The 13962-nt window shown below is 42.9% G+C and overlaps 1 protein-coding gene across 1 annotated transcript in view; it reads right to left on the reverse strand.

Annotated features, from left to right (window-relative positions):
- Positions 1-13962, reverse strand: part of LOC310660282 (uncharacterized protein) — a gene marked incomplete at its 3' end in the record, with an annotated part of 514773 nt that overhangs the window by 174366 nt on the left and 326445 nt on the right. The window contains exon 3 of the mRNA XM_083404607.1: positions 21-191. The remainder of the gene's footprint in view (positions 1-20; positions 192-13962) is intronic.

Raw genomic sequence — 13962 nt, forward strand, 5'->3', positions numbered from 1 at the left:
GCTTGGCAAAATGAAATTACCGTATTTTTCGCTCTATAACACGCACCCGACCATAACACGCACGTAGTTTTCAGAGGAGGAAAATCCGTAGACATGCCACCCGTAGGCATTCCCTCCATAACACGCACAGACATTTCCCCTTACTTTCTAGGAGGAAAAAAGTGAGTGTTATGGTGCAAAAAATACAGTAACTATTTAAAGAACGTAACATGCCACCCTCTGCCCCTGAAACGCTAACCAATGTAGAAAGAAGTCTTAAAGGTGCTATGTGTACCTTGCAACTGCCAACCAAAAGACTCCAAAATCAGTTGGGGGCCAGGACTAGGTTGAATCAGCCCTGGATTATCCCAAATCAGCTGTTCCAAAGTGCTGGGCTGAGGAGGGATTTAGGGGAGTGCGACCAGTTCAACCACACGGGCCACTTTGCTGAGAGGGCACCACATCAATGACTTAGAATGGAAGGCCAGAATTAAGGGGGGTGCACTGAATTTTGGCGCCACAAAGGGATTCCCTGAAATTTGAAAGCCCAAAGCCTGCCCCTGGCATGTACAGTCCTAGTTAATATAGCAGGCATCTTCAACTCCGATAACTTTATTCTCAAATTCATGCAGAAAAGGTTTAGTGCCCTAGCCACCCAACACTCTTAAAAGGAATGAGAAGGCAGATGGTAGCATGAATTGTGTCTTAGTTACGCCTTCATCATATTTGGACTCTCTGTGGCATTATGAAAATTCAGAAATATTAAATTGATTGGAGAGGAGGGACTGTCATCTTAAATGTCACAAATATTTGTGTTAAAGTGTGTCAAGAGGAAAAAACACATTTTAAAAATAAACAGGACTTAATGAAGTGCCAATTAAATACAAATTAAAGTATATTTTCTCATGTAGCTTCACAAGGACTTAGTTTCAATTTGCCCATATATTTGAGCAAGCGGAAATAACTCCATTGCCTTCATAAATATGTTTTTCGTAACGTCCCTCTGAACTTGAGTGGAGTCAGATTTTCTCCATCCCATCTGCAGTTGGAATGAGAACATGTGATAAATGGCACTGAGTCGTCACCACTCATGACATGTAAACTGCCAATTGGGAAGGTATGCTTACTTGATATGTGGTTGAAGCTATGTATTATGAACATATTTGAGGCGTTCTCAAAGTAAAGGAAGGATTGAACTCTGATTAATAAGAATACACACAGAGGCTTGAACCAGCAAGACTCTGGGAAGGGTGCGTATAATAATCTCTGTCTCTCCACCCCTCGGCCCAGGTCGTTTTATTCACAAAAGAACTTTTTACAGAGTGTTTGTAAGAACCAATCAGATTTCTTCTGAGCATTTCAACAAACCCCACATGGGGACAAAGTTAAACTACAAACACTAGTTAAGTATGCATACTTTTGGTAAGCAATCAATACACATGATAAGAAGGATGGCTAGGAGGACAGCGATCATTATCACCTTTATGTGAAACCTGTTTCCTGGCTCTAAGATTAACATCCTAAGATTAACATATCAGAAAAGCTACATCAAAGAAACTTGCCCACTATCTTTATGGCCCAAGATGCCTGCTTGGCTAAGTGTGTACATGACTTGTCAAGCAAGAGAAATGGACAGTAGAGGAAATGGCCAGAGATGCAGAGGGTTGTGGGATTTGATCAGAAATTATTGTCAATGTATCAAACCCAGTCAACACGATGCATTCATCGTGGACACAATGGCTTGATGCATATTTTATAATTCCTTATAGTAATCCCACCTGACCCACACTCTGGATATTTGCACTCCTACACATATTACTGACAATATACTCCAAAACTCCAGATGACCCCGCTCATTGGTTTTATGCAGTTAAAATTGAACCTTGCAGAACCTCAGACATGTGGCCAAACAACACTCCCTAAGCACCACCCTCTGAAAATGATCATCTAAATAGGATTAGAAGCAGTGTCACCCACCCCCAGCTCAAACAGCAGCTCCAGAAGAACATCATGGTTGATGGTATCAAAGGCCAGTGAAGGATCAAGGAACATTAGCATGGTCACACTCTCCCTGCCTCTCCCGAAACAGAGATAATCATACAGTTTGACCAATGCTGTTTCCATACCAAAACCAGGCCCAAACCCCAAGTGAAATGTACCTAGAAATGCAATTTCATCCAGGAGAGCATGGATCTGACCCACAACACCTGCTCACTATAATAAAATGCTATGTGCACGCAGCCTAAATTTACAGTTGTTGCATATAGCGAGTGCCAAGTTCTTTTATCCCTCCCCTGCTTGCTACATTCTAGATCTGGCTTGCATTTTCTCGTGTTTTTGAAATTGGAGCATCCATTGTCTTCCTTGTTTACAAAACTATTTTTGCATGCTTGTTATAAACCTGTTAGCTCCCATGTGCCTCTGTAGTGGTCTTATCTACTGCAGAAATACACCGAAATTAGTCTCCCTCCCTCCCCCACACACAAAAATTTAAATCTGTTTTCATCTTATTGACCATCTTTTGGTCCACGTCTTCCTGAATTTCATAATGTGTCTATCTTGTCACGATTTAAAAACCCAGTGTTGTTTTCTTCAGCTTTGATCAAGACACGCTCATTCAGACCATGACAGTTATAATTACAACCAGAGAGATGGCAAGAAGGCCGCCTTTCCCTTGCCTACTACACTTAGCATCTGAGTTTGTATCATTGATCTTGATTTTCCAATATTCTGTAATCCTTTGTCTGGATTAAGACAGCTAATGAAGCGTTGCGGGAGAAAGTTTCAGCTAAATTCCGTCTATTACTTTCGAAAGGCATTGTGTTTGCAAACCAGAACTTGGAATATGTATATGACACATAACGGACACTAGCATCAAATATTCCAACTCAGTAATCCCCGTGCAACGGAGAAATTCCATGCTTTCTGACTTAAAACGAAATTGCAGTATTGGTTACAGATTTGCGGGGTATGGCTTGGGCAAGATCCCTTTGTCCTCCCCGCTTTGAGTGGGCTTAACTCTTTGTCACTGCCACCAGTGCCCATCCACCTGCCATCTCCATCTGGACCAAGCGTGCATCACTGCTTAGTAGCAGGCAGCAAGGCAAATGGAGGCTCCTTCTCCTTTTCCTTGCTCCTGTCAGTGCATGGAATACAGAGCTTCCAACAGCTAAGACATATTGTTCAAAAAGGGAAATATTATTCCATGCTTCAGCACCTGGAGGGGACAAGTGAACAGGCAGCATCAGCAAGAAGGAGAAGGAGAAGGAGAAGGAGAAGGAGAAGGAGAAGGAGAAGGAGAAGGAGAAGGAGAAGGAGAAGGAGCAAAGTCAGGAGGGTCATAGCTGGGTTGCTTGCCTATGTATGGGATTCACTTGGTGCTTGACAGGAAGCATGACAGCAGCAAGACTGAGATAGGATTGTTGAGGCTGTGATCTTCACTCTGGGGACCTGCATGCTTGTTCAGTTGCACTAAGCCATGGCTTGGTGTTGCATCTAAAATGGGCATCAGTAGTTTGGAATCTTTCCTTTTCACCCTGTTTTAAAGCTCTTCCTTACTGGTTGGCGGTTTGAATCCCCGCAACGGGGTGAGCTCCCATTGTTCAGTCCCTGCTCCTGCCAACCTAGCAGTTCGAAAGCACGCCAACGTGCAAGTAGATAAATAGGTACCGCCCTGACAGGAAGGTAAACGGCGTTTTCGTGCATTGCTCTGGTTCGCCAGAAGCAGCTTAGTCATGCTGGCCACCTGACCCGGAAGCTGTACGCCAGCTCCCTTGTCCAATAAAGCGAGATGAGAGCTGCAACCCCAGAGTCATCCGTGACTGGACCTAATGGTGAGGGGTTCCTTTACCTTTACTTTATAAAGAATATGGAAAAGCAGCTTGACCAATATGACCTGCTGACTAAATAAATACGCAGGAGATGGAGGTGGGAGGGGAAGTGAGGTTTTATTTATTTATTTATATATACATACATACATACATACATACATACATGGGACGCGGGTGGTGCTGTGGGTAAAACCTCAGTGCTTAGGACTTGCTGATCGTATGGTCAGCGGTTCGAATCCCCGCGGCGGGGTGAGCTCTTGTCGTTCGGTCCCAGCTCCTGTCCACCTAGCAGTTCGAAAGCACTCTTAAGTGCAAGTAGATAAATAGGTACCGCTTTATAGTGGGAAGGTAAACGGCGTTTCCGTGTGCTGCGCTGGTGCTGGCTCGCCAGCTGCAGCTTCGTCACGCTGGCCACGTGGCCCGGAAGTGTCTTCGGACGACGCCGGCTCACGGCCTCTAGAGCGAGATGAGCACGCAACCCTAGAGTCGGACACAACTGGCCCGTACGGGCAGAGGTACCTTTACCTTTACATACATACCCAGCCCATCTGCCTGGGTTTCCCCAGCCACTCTGAGTGGCTTACAGCATATCTAAAAACATAAAACACCAAGCTTTAAAAACCTCTTGATACAGGGCTGCCTCCAGATGTCTTCTAAAACTTGTGTAATTCTTTATCTCCTTGACATCTGAAGGAGGGGTGTTCCACAGGGAGGGATAAATAGAATATTCATTTTGAAAGTCCTATAATTAACACACAACTACAGACACCATATCCATAAGCAAATGACTGCATTTGCACATCAATTCTTTCTTTATGACAATGCCTAACTTTTTAATAATAATAATAATTTATTATTTATACTCCACCCATTTGGCTGGGTTTCCCCAGCCACTCTGGGCAGCTCCCAGCAGAATATTAAAAACACGATAAAACATCAAACATTAAAAACTTCCCTAAACAGGGCTGCCTTCAGGTGTCTTCTAATACGGCCTCCAAAAAAGAAGGAAAAAACAGCCATTATGGCTAGTAGCAGTGGATTGCCTGATTATCCAAAAACATGAACTCATCTGAACCACATGGTAACAGTTGTCGGTGCTTAATTTGCAGCTTTATATATATATATATATATATATATATATATATATATATATTATAATTAATTTTATTCAATTTCCAATACACATTCTTTCCAAATTTGACATTCGCATTAAACATGTACATCTTTGAACTTCCTTCAGCCTATCTGACAATTCTCCCTATTATCACTACATTTCACATTTCTTAAGTTTATATTGCACTTTATCACTCTTAATCTTAACCTATCTTTCAAACAACATTTCAATCAGTCTTTTTCACAAAGCTTCTTGAAAGCCAACAAGCGTTAGTTGTTCCTCACATACATTTTTGATATATTCTGTAAATTTATTCCAGTCCTCGGAAAATCTCTGGTCACGTTGGTTCCTTATTTTCCCAGTCAATTTATCCATCTCTGCATATTCCATCAACTTCATTCTCCATTCTTCCTTGGTCGGCATTTTTTCCTACTTCCATGTCTGGGCCATCAAGATTCTTGCCGCTGTCGCTGCTTTGCAGCTTTATAATCCTCATGTGTTTGTGGTTCCTTGTTGTTGATACTGTATTTATTTACTTGTTCATTAGAATACTGTGATTCCATGCTGTTGGGGAAAATTTTGCCAAAAAGGTGGGCAAGTGTAGAACATCCCAGGTTCTGGCCCTGGCATTTCTTGGTAAAGCTGGCAATGTCCCCTAGCCTGAAACCCAGGAGAGCTGCTGTCAGTCAGTGAAGGCAGTACAGTGCTACCTTGGTCCTCAAACACCTTGGTACTCAAATAGTTACTGATTGATTGTGTGACTGCAGTAAATTGTTTATTGCTTTCATTTTATGGATCAATGGTCTCATAAGATTGTAAAATTCATGCAAAATTTCTGTTTTAGGGGTTGCTTTTAAAAAGTCTGGAACAGATCAATCCATTTTGTATGGGAAAGCACGCCTTGGTTTTGGAACGCTTTGGTTTTGGAACGGACTTCCGGAACGGATTAAGTTTGAGAACCAAGGTACCAGTGTAATGAGTTAGATGGACCAATGATCTAACTTGGCATAAGGAAGTTTCCTAAGTTCAACCTAATATTTTGACACAAATAAATATAAGAACATTGGAGGGACCAATTTAAGTATTATGCCACATGGATTCTGTTAAAAAAAATGTGATTGAACAAAGAATGGCAATTCCATAGAAAATGGATGGTGAGGAATCAGTTCTTGTTTCCCCCCCAAATATTGCATAGCAACCATCAGAACAGATATGATGGCATGCTATTTTATTGCTGTTTCCCTACATTGTAATGAGGGGATTTAATTACAAATGTACCACATAACTTTGTTGCTATTCATACAAAAAAACTAACCCCTAGTGAAATGTGTGTGCTTTTGCAAAATGTTATTGCCTGGGGTGCTTGCAATATATTTTAGAAATTATTATTAATAATATTGGAATTGTTCATATATTAGCCCCGAAATCTGTCATATGCAGACATAACAGGAAATTGGAAATACAAAGGATTACATTGGTATCATCGGAGGCTTTGCTATAAAAACATTTGTTCTTAACTCCAAACAAACAAAAGTACTGTGACAGAATTCATTGTGCTCCTAAGGATAATCTTCCCATTAAAAAAACCCACAGTGTTATTCTCTCTCCTGTTTCTTCATCTGAGGAATTTGACTGCATTTGGGAACAGAAGCAAACATTCAGTTGAAGCTCCAGTGTCTAAACCTTATCTGTGTTCGGCTAATTAGCTGGCCTACTCATAATTTTAGTTTCTCAGATTTTGTGAGGGAAGAGAAAGGCAAATAATTAAGCAGTATATAAATGTTTTATGTAAGTAAATGAGAGATGTGCCAGGCCACATTTTCTCTGATCTGTAGGACGTGAATTTCCACTCCGTCCTGAACTTGAGGTTTGTCTGTGAGGCATTCCGCTCTGGTCAAAGGAGAGAATCACAAAGAAATAAGTAAGGAAATAGAGACACTGGCAGAACAGCAAATGGTGGCCCACCTAAAAGTCAAAGTGCATAATATTCCAGACTTAAATTTCATGACACCCTAATCTGCTGCCTGAAGTGGCCACCTCACTCTGCGTAATGGTAGGGCCCTCCCTGTAAATATTCTCTGTCCCTTAAAAAACTTCCCAATCAGGTTTGGTTACTGGGATGAACTATTAGGGGATTCCACTTAGGTCTACCACTGTCTGAGAGAGCTCAGAAGTGTCATTTCCCAGTCTTTTGGACACATCAGAGCCTTACTGGAATCCTGAAATGAGCAAACTTGCAAGCAATCTTATCTACGTCTCCTCAGAATGACCGCTCCCAGTATAAAAGGGGGGCGCCCTTTGCGTGGACGCGCATAGCCCCTGGATCTGGAGCGGCTCCATCAGCATAGGCTTGGCTTTGCTTTCCCTCAGGTGGGATACCTGGAAGTCTCCGCCTACCCCAGTCAGTTGTCCAATCCCACCTGGGGGATGGGTTGCCAAGGAGACCAGGCCAGGTAGGGGAGGGATTACCTGCCCACACAATACAGGGAGGATCTTACCTGGCAATCCTCACTTGGCTCCAGAGCTTCTCCCACCCTACCCACCGTCAGTTAATGCCTTATTTTGCAGGTTAACTTTTCTTCACAGGTTTTGCGGGTTAACCTTTCTTACAGGTATGCGGGCGCTGCTACGTTAAGGTCGCTGTTAAAGGGCCGGAAAGGAATTTCCCTGCATTGGCAGGTTTCGCCTTTCCTGTAGCAAAATGTCACAACTTGGCGGTATCAGGCCTTGGGCGGAATCCTTTAGTCCATCTTCCTCTTTGTGGCGGCGATACCAGGGTTCCCCGTTAAAGGGGTTTCTGAAGGGAGGCTTTGACTGTACGCCGAAAGGTCGTCATTGCTCTCCCTTGCGGCGGCGGCGTAACGGGGACGGCTATCTCTGCTTGAACATATGTTCTCCAGAGCCGGCCCATCCCCCCCCCCCACTGGATAACCCTGATGCTCCCTAGGTCCCCAGCTGGGGACTGGGGAGGGAGAACGCCCAATGCCTAAGCCAAGGTCTACCCACATTTGAAATTTAATAAAGTTGTGACCAATTTAATCCCATAGCACGTTGTCTTGAGTCGTTACTCCACATGACGGGGGGGACTGTTCGGGATCTGGGGACTCCGCCTGTCCACGCAATTAAGCCCCAATGCATTAAATGGAGCTGTTGTCAGGAAAGTGTGCATAGGAGTGCAGCCTTAAGGAAGTTCAAGGAGATTTCATATGTCCAGCAGACCCCCATAACCCACAAAAACAAGTCTTCTCTGGAGACTTGATGACTCCCTGCTGATCAAGGTGGGATGGGGTACAGGGGGCTGCTGGGGGGGGGGATTGACTCAGATCGGGCTTGGATACTAAGATCAGTTAATTTAAAGGAAATTCACAGGGGTGAAATTTCTTGGCATTTCCTTGGCCTTCATTCTCTATTGCTCAGGAGGGGCCCCTGGTCTTCTACAGGGTTGTTTTTTGTGTGTGGTCATAGGTGGCTGCAGGCGTAGGAGAGGGTGTCAAAGTTTTCTGTGAATGAAAAAACAAGACAAAATATGGATTCAGTATTCTGTTCATATGCAAATCCTACATGTGAACAGGGTGTTAGGGTGTAACTTCATACCAAAAACAGTTAAAACGCTTTTATTAAAAGATAAAGATCTCGATGCAAAATATAATGCATGATTAATAAATGGGATAATGGAGCAATCATGGATGCGATTAATGTAACAGATGAAGTTGATAAAGTGCAAGAGTTACATGAAGATCTGACAAATGATTAAATTTAATAAACTGTCAGGCAGAAAGATGGAACGCAGCATAGCAAACTGTTATTTTAGCGGGTGGCCAATCCATAAAGTCGCTACAGCATCTCCTGGGGACTAGTATTGTGCCAAACCCTTTGATGTCTTCAACTCTTTCCTCCCCTGTAAAAGAGACTTCCACCTTTCCGTTTCATTCATAGGGCATTCCTTTATAAATTTGTGGGATATACCTTTGAGTTTACCTCGGATGAATCCACACCACACATTTGTGGTGCTATGATATCAATTTAAACAGCCATGACTTCTGGGAGAAATAGCGAGAGCTGCAATTTGTTAAGTGTGCTGGGCAAGGTTCACCTGTCCTATTTTGCCTCCTGAGGAGAAACAGGAAGGAGCCACTGCTACCATGCCAACTCTCCCTCAGAAGCCTTGCTTACTCGCATTGTGCGGTGGCAGCAGTTTCCAACAAGATCTTACAGACCTCTTATATGAGCTCTTGGAGCTCTTGGGAGAGTTCACTGGAAGCTGCCACCCTGGTTGCGTGGGACACCTTTAAGGGTGCTGGCCCATGAGATTCCACCTCCCAAGATGGCTGCTTCAGTCTACCTCATGAGCAGTCTGGCCTTGGTGCTAAAAAAGTGTTTTTAGGAGACCCCTATTCCCCAATCAACAATCAACACAGGGACCTCCAGGAATTATAACTTGGGGGAGGAATAATATTCAGCACCCTTAACAAACCACAACACACAGAATTCTTTGGGGGCGGGGGAAGCCATGATTGTTTAAAGTGGTATTGTAATGCTTTGAATGTGTGAATGTGGCCCTTATCACTGCAAGGTGGTCAAGTGTAGTGGTGTGTTTTTCTACCCGTTAAATATTTCTCCAACATTCCTCAGCTTCCCTGGCAGAATATGCCTTCTGATTTGAAAAAAGCTCAATAAAAAGAGCTGCCCCTAGGCTTCAGTCAAGGTACGGGAAAATGGAGAGGCTTTCAACTGAGGGCTTGAGACAGGTGTGCTCACTGAATGTGGGTTTTAAGGAAGTCGTTCCTTCTATATCCCAACACATAAACACCATAACCTAACATGCACAAACTCATTTAAGAGTAGAAACACTTATTTAAGAAAAGAAAAAAGCAGTTGCTTTCGATTTCCCAGAAAACCCAGCTCAGAAAACAAGAGTGCCCTTGGAAGACTATGAAACGAAGACCACCAGAGAGGTGATAAAAGAAAGGACACTCAGAAATTCTTGGCCACCTCAAAACTGAGGTGCAACAAAACCCCTGCATAAGCATCTTTATTTAGATAATTTTAGAATAATTTCTCAGTTGATGGATAATTGTAGAGGGAACTGCAGAATTATTATTATTTTTAAAGCAAAGCTCTGCTTGGGTCTGAATTCAAAGCCAAAGAAAGGACCTTCTTCCTTAGTGGTTTTGATTCTGAGTCTCATGGGAGTGGGTTTGACATATCACAAACCACTTTAGTTGGGGATCTGCTTACTGTTTCTGTAGGTTAATTGATGTGCTTCCAACATGCAGTAAAATAGATGTTGCCATCATTGTACCTGACATTTACATGTGGGTCCACATCTCCCCCCCTTCTATCTGTAAGTTGGGGAAAACATATGTGCATAATTCTCAAAGACAATAACTTGGATGAGTATTCTTCTTGTAGTTGTTATTTTCCCTTTAGACAGTGGCTGTGCTTACTCAGGCAAGGATCCAATACCCCAGCCTCATTTTGCAGGGACTGTCTATCGTTGTCGAGGAATTTCCTGGTTCTATGGCAAGCCTGGAGAAAGGCACCTTTTAATATTTATATTTATTTAGGAACAATGGCCTATGTATTCTAACTTTGGCTTCAGGGTAATTGGAACAATTCCCATAGCTAGTATTAAGAGGGATACTATATGAATTGTTTTGAGTTTCCAGACATGCTTTATTTCCAAGTTATTTTCCTTTCCTTTTTTCATTCTCAAGTGTTTTTCAATGCTATATATGATACATTGCAAAATCTATTACAGGCTCCCTAAGCAGGTGAGAATGAATGACCCCCCCACTTCAGCTGGACCTGGGAACACCCCCTTTAGTTAAGGTTTCTATCTCATTTTCCAACCACTGACATATTTGCTCATGTGTTAGATTTTGCGTTTCTTATTTGAACGACGTGCTCTCAGTGACTGTAGTTAATGATTGATGTGTCATGCTTAATGACATCACTGGGGCCCACCCCTGTGACATCACCGGGGGGGAGGCCGCCCTTAGGTCTCAGGTTTAAACCTCAGGATCTGGGATGCCTCTGAACTGGGAATCCTAAATAGGGGTCTCCTGACAACTCTCAGCAACCTTAATAAACTAGAATCCCCAGGTTTCTTTGAGGGAAGCCATGACAGTTTACAGTGATATCATTGTGCTTTAAAAGTATGGGATGAATGTGACTAGAGATTAATTGAAATCAGTGGGTCTACTCTTAAGTATGTCTAAACCTGAATTCAACCCCATGAATGGAAGATTTTGTCAAGGCTAGATGTCAGTGGCGCTGTGGTCTAAACCACTGAGACTCTTGGACTCACCGATCGGAAGGTTGGCAGTTCGAATCCCTGCAACGGGGTGAGCTCCCGTTGCTCTGTCCCAGTTCCTGCCAACCGAGCAGTCTGAAAGCATGCCAGTGCAAGTAGATAAATAGGTACCACTGCAGCGGGAAGGTAAACGGCGTTTCTGCACGCTCTGGTTTCTGTCATGTTGTGCCAGAAGCTGTTTAGTCATGCTAGCCACATGACCAGGAAAGCTGTCTGTGGACAAATGCCAGCTCCCTCGGCCTGAAAGGGAGATGAGCGCCACAACCCCATAGTCACCTTTGACTGGATTTAACCGTCCAGGCGTCCTTTACCTTTTTTACATTTACTTTTAAGTCAAGCCAGACCTGATTGAGTGCCAGTACAGGTGGGGACCGTTTTAGGTGTGTCCAATAGACATGCAATCCTCAACATGCGGGTACACTTTTAGACCCAGAAGAGGGCAGAATGGGGGCAGGACAGAGCATAGTAGGGTGGGGCACACTTGCGTGCTCTGTCGGGTGGAGCTGGGGGCTGGGAATGGAACCCCCATGCGAAAGGGTCACTGTCTGTAATTTACAAAGCATTTCGTAGATGTAATTCTGTCCAGGTTAGTTTGTGACTGCATTGCAATTTGTGCACATGCGCAAGATCTGGGGTATTTTGCATTTAGCAGATGCATGTTTTGATCTTTTCCCAATAATAATAATAATAATAATTCCCATGTCTCAGTTCTCCTCCTGTAATCTGTGTTGTTGTTGTTTAGTCGTTCAGTCGTGTCCGACTCTTCGTGACCCCATGGACCAGAGCACGCCAGGCACTTCTGTCTTCCACTGCCACCTGCAGTTTGGTCAGATTCATGTTTGTAGCTTCGAGAACACTGTCTAACCACCTGTAATCTGTAATATATGTTTATGCTAACTACAAGGTACCTTCATCCCCAATTCAGTAATAAGGGAATGATGCATTTTGTTATGAAATTCATCACAACTGGTGGGCAAAAAGGATTGACTCTGGTGCTTCTTGTTGTTGTGCTTTCCATCAGTCATTCAAGGGGAAATATATTTATTTGGCAAGATTTATATTTCTAGATTGTAATAAAACCTTGAAGAAGTTTACAAAAAAGAATAAAACTATCAGCAAAAACGAGTTAAAAACAACATTTTAAAACATCCAAAAATAATTAAAATCAACAATAAACTAAAAACCAGATTTAAAGACCTGCCAGAATACTACATATCTGGAAAGGAGTGCCTAAAAAAAAATGTTTTTAGCAGACTCCAAAAGCGGTAGAGTGAAAGCAGGGAGTTCCAAACTTTGGCTGCTGCCACGCTAAAAGATCAATTTTTAGTGGTACCTGTAACGGTGCCAGTTTGACAGACTGAAATGGTTGAGTGGGAATATATGGGGTAGAGCAAATCCTCCCTCCACCTCCCAAGGTAAACGTTTTAATTAAATCTGAATGCCACTCTGTATATAAAATGCTAGGACACACTATTTTTGGAGAAGTGAAAGGCAAACTGTTAGCTGAAACTTTGCTGAAGGAGTTACGATACTCTAGGGAGAAATAACTTTTGCAAAGAAATATTTTTAGTAGAACTGCTTCGGAGTTTGGCATGGTGTTTATTTTAAATAGAACTTCAGAAGCACGGAGGAGCTTCATAAAGGGTCATTCGCTATATAACCACCTTATTTAATAAATTCACAACTCTGGCTACTTCCCCCTCCTTTATTTTCCCTATTTATGGTAGGGTGGGGGTAGGGGGAGAGGGAGAGACATTCTGTAGTTTGTGAACTGCTTCTTGTGTTAAGTTCATACACATGCTTTCTTTATTCGCATATGTCTCCAGAAATGATGCTATGCTGACAGTATGGGAGCACTGCCAGCAAATTGTTGTTGTTGTTTAGTCGTGTCAGACTCTTCCTGACCCCATGGACCAGAGCACACCAGGCACTCCTGTCTTCCACTGCCTCCTGCAGCTTGGTCAAACTCATGCTGGTAGTTTCGAGAACACTGTCCAACCTTCTCAACCTCTCTCGTCCCCTTCTCCTTGTGCCCTCCATCTTTCTCAGCATCAGGGTCTTTTCCAGGGAGTCTTCTCTTCTCATGAGGTGGCCAAAGTATTGGAGCCTCAGCTTCACGATCTGTCCTTCCAGTGAGCACTCAGGGCTGATTTCCTTCAGAATGGATAGGTTTGATCTTCTTGCAGTCCATGGGACTCTCAAGAGTCTCCTCCAGCACCATAATTCAAAAAGAAACTATTCCCCCTGCTTTTCCCCCTTGCTGGAGGGGGGGGGGGCGAGGCAGCACCTTCTCGGTTTGTCTGTCCTTGCTTCATCGTCTTGTAGCCATCACTTAATTTGGCAAACATTCGACAGCTGAAGCTTTATTTCGTTTAAGTATTATTAATAGCAAGTACTACAGGTCTCTATGGAATAATATCATTTTATTGTGGATGAATTTTTTCCAGTTGCTTTACAACAGTTTCAACATGGAGATATGCAAGTAGAAGAAAACATAATTGAGTGAAGTTGATTTATTTAGTAACACAGCAGGGTATAATTGCTTTTCTGAAGTTAAATCCCACAGAGAGGTGTTTTTTTAAAAAAATAAACACACACACACACACACAAAATTCCTGCACCCGATTGCTCTGGTAGCTGTTTCTTTAATTAGAAATAAATTGTGTTCTTGCAAAAAGTGGATCACTTACAGTTTTTAAAGACTTCATCGGTGCATCATGAAT

Source organism: Podarcis tiliguerta (genome assembly GCF_965153285.1).
Source record: "Podarcis tiliguerta genome assembly, chromosome: 11".
Taxonomy (NCBI): Eukaryota; Metazoa; Chordata; class Lepidosauria; order Squamata; family Lacertidae; genus Podarcis; species Podarcis tiliguerta.